The following is a 3621-nucleotide window of genomic DNA, read 5'->3' as shown; positions in this document are numbered from 1 at the left end:
TGTTTCTATGTGACTAAATTGTATTCCTTTACGAAAATAAAGGTGTATATACCTGAAACAGATCCCCAATTGGCTTCCAAACCAAATTGGTTTTCTTGGAGGTTCAAACCTGTTTTGTGGCCTGAGAATGTTCAGATATTAGAAAAAGTATTTTTGAAAATTGCTGAATTTTAGAACAACACCCTTCACCGGTGTTATTTAAACAAAAAAAAAAGAAAGTTTCTCCTATTTCTGAGTTTTCACTGATTTGTTTGCCTATAAAGCCTAGAAGAATTTATACATTCCCAAATGATACATGATTCTACAAATAATAACAATAATATATCAAATATAAGATTTGGGATTTTCCACAAATATTTTAAAGCTTCTGAGCAATAGAAACCCATATTTTTGTGATAAATAAAAGTGCTCCCTATTTATGCTCAACTTAAATTCGTATAGAGTTATATTTATGGATATCTTTTGCTTTTCTATGGACTATATCATGAATGGCAAACCTTTCTTCAGACCCTTTTTAATATATATGCAAAATATACTTCCTACTAAAATGTCCTTCCCTTATCAGGTGAAACAAGAAATGAAGCCAAAGAGCTGAATAATAAGATGCTAAATGCAATGGTGAGTAGATACCAGAAATTTCAATAGTTATCAGAGAAAAATTTCAGAAACAATTAAATATTTGAATGTAATTGCAGGCTAACAATAATGTGAAGGTTGCAAGAGAGAATCAACAATTCTCCACAGAATCATCGGGAACTTCTAACTCATCATCCTCTTGCTCATCTAGTATGTCATCCTTAGAGTTCAACAGAACAATTCTCTGCCAAATCAAGATCCAAGAAAACTCTAATCCAGAAGCAGTAAAACAACCCGACACCCCAGTTCATCAGTCCCTGAATTTCCACGATATTATCAAAGACTCAATATAGAGAGAGCCACGAGGGTTATCAGTCAAAACTGCAACTAAAGAGAAAAAGAAGGGCCGCATCTTGAAACACATCGACTCTCCCCGGCCTTTGCAGTTGCCTAAATCTGTCAATAGCAGAGGCATTATCACCAATGAACCCCTTCATAATCTTGCTAAGTCTTGGGGAAGGCCATGGGATTCGCCTCGACGCTCTTATGATGAGAGGGAAATGCAACAATTATTAAAGCACAAGGAAATCCCAAGGCTTTCGTTGGACAGTAGAGAAGGATCCAACAAGAGTTATAGCGAAGCAACAAGATCTCAAAATCTCATGAAGGGTGCAGAGAGAGGATATGAGAGTTCGAGCACAATCCTTAGGCAGCAGCAGCAAGAATAAGAAACTCCTAAGAGAGCATCGAGTGTTGTAGCAAAGTTAATGGGACTGGAAGAACTCCCAGATTGCACACAAGCTTGTGATACTTCTTCACAAATGTCTTGCATGAGTGATGGATATAACCAACACCAAAGTCCAGTTTCCCCTATAACAAGAAACCAGTGCTTGGGGACTTCTAGAAGGGACAATGCCTTAATCAGAAATTCACGATTTTCACTTGAACCAATCCCATGGAGGCAACCTGATGCAAGCCAAGATCCTGATTTACAAGTTTCCAAGGGAAGTGAGACTTTGACAACAGCTTCAAAACCCTCCCACTCTGTATATGGTGAAATTGAGAAAAGGATTGCAGATCTTCAGTTTAAAAATTCAGGAAAAGATCTCAGAGCCCTTAAGCAGATTCTGGAAGCAATGCAGAGATACAGAGATTCACTAGATATTACAAGAGACCAGGAAACAAATTACCCTTCTGACAGAGGTCTGAGTGAAAGCTCGAAACTACAGACCCCAAGACAACAGACCAACCCAACATTTGTCACTGATGATATTTCAAGTTCACCCCGGGGTAAAAAGTTTCCAATTATCATCATGAAGCCAGCACAAATCTCAAGAAAATCCAATGTCGCTACCAAAGAAATGACTAATGGCAAATCAGGCCGCATCAAGTTTTCTACCAATGATCCCAAAGATGGAAGATTGCTTGACAATATTCAAAGTCAAACAACAAAAGGAACCAGTTCAACAAATCCTTTTAGTCAACGCTTCCATTCTGCAGATAAGAGTAACATAAAGAAAACTTCAAAATTAATGCAAGCCTCAAAAGTCCCTCAGGTCATCAATGGAGAGGACACCAATAACTCCAGCCATACAGCAGAGACTAGAAGCCCAAGAGTACAAAATAAGTTCAGTTTTGAGAAGCGATCACCTACAAACTAATCATCAGAGTCCAAAAGTAAAAGAAGATAACACAAGCAATCATCAGAGTTATTGTCCCTAAGTTCCACCCCTAAGAAAAAAGTTTGTACCTTGCAGCAAAGAAATGAAGGCTTCAGCAAGATCCGGTGTCAAAAGAGGAACTTTAAGCATCAAGTTGATGTTATTTCCTCCAATGTTGACAGCAACAGAAGCATGGATTCTCACCGTGACATAGAGGGCACCCAAGCTGATCATTCTGAAAGCAACAACAGTATTTCCATTCAACAGGTGACTCACATGAATCAAAATGTAAGTATTTCTTCCTCCCATTATACAATGGTTGCCCATAAGCATAAAGTACTAGGTTTAATATTCTTTCATTGATCAGACTGCTACAAAGGAGCTAAGCAAGGAAAGTGCTATGGCCATGATAACAGCTACTTCAGAACAACGAAGTCCAGTTTTTGTTCTTGATCTGTAATTTTACAGTGAAGACCCACCTTCTCCAATTAAAAAGAAGATAGAAACCTCAAAAGATTTAGGTATATTCTACACTTAAGTTTTTGTGATATTCACATAAAATTATCTATAGGAAAGGAGTTTGGATTACATTTTAACTCTTTCATATTTATATTTCTATAGATGAAGCTTTAGCCACTCCTGATGACATAGGGCATGCATTGAACCTTCCTCTTTCATTCAATAACACAAAGGCCAACTTCAGCAATGGAACCAGTGATGATGACCTTCAAACTCAGAATTTGGATAAAGTTCTTTGGCAAAATGAAGATAATAGCGAGAAATTCATCAATTGCAGAGAGAAAAGATTCTGACCGTAAATACATAGCAGAAATATTGCTCGCATCAGGGCTGCTCAGTAGCCCCAGCTTAATCCAGGCAGTTCATTCACCAGGTCACCTGATAAACCCAAAGTTGATATTTGCACTTGAACTATTGAAGACAAACAAGCTGCAGTTCAATATGAAGCACAATGCTGGAAGATTCTTAGGATAAATAATCTTGAAGAAATGCAAAAAAAACTCATATTTGATGTTGTTAATGAGATTTTAGTACAAAAATTAGTGCCTTAATATATATATATATTTTGGCTAAAAATTAAGTTTGACTTTCTTAATATGCAAAGAAACAGGCAAGCATTGTTTATAAGCCTAAACCAGTACAAGTCATGTGATGATAAATAAATATTTGAGCCTTAATCATTTAAAGAATCTTTACAACTCATGAAACAGCTTGAGTTATATGAGAAAGTGGCATGAAATTTAACTTTGTTAACCAAAATATCCAACTTCTTGGCAGTTATTTCTCTCAATAACTGCATAGAACTGCTATAGAGCTTTCTTTGACATGAAGCTAGCAGAGAATTTGATAAGTAAATAACTCAATT

General features: G+C 36.7%; 1 pseudogene; it reads left to right on the top strand.

Annotated features, from left to right (window-relative positions):
* Positions 1 to 788: 788 nt before the first annotated feature.
* On the top strand, positions 789 to 3230 carry LOC112748817 (protein LONGIFOLIA 2-like; annotated as a pseudogene).
* The last annotated feature ends 391 nt before the right edge of the window (positions 3231 to 3621 follow it).

Source organism: Arachis hypogaea, chromosome 15 (assembly GCF_003086295.3).
Source record: "Arachis hypogaea cultivar Tifrunner chromosome 15, arahy.Tifrunner.gnm2.J5K5, whole genome shotgun sequence".
Classification (NCBI taxonomy): Eukaryota; Viridiplantae; Streptophyta; class Magnoliopsida; order Fabales; family Fabaceae; genus Arachis; species Arachis hypogaea.
This window is presented reverse-complemented; position numbering and strand designations above follow the sequence as displayed.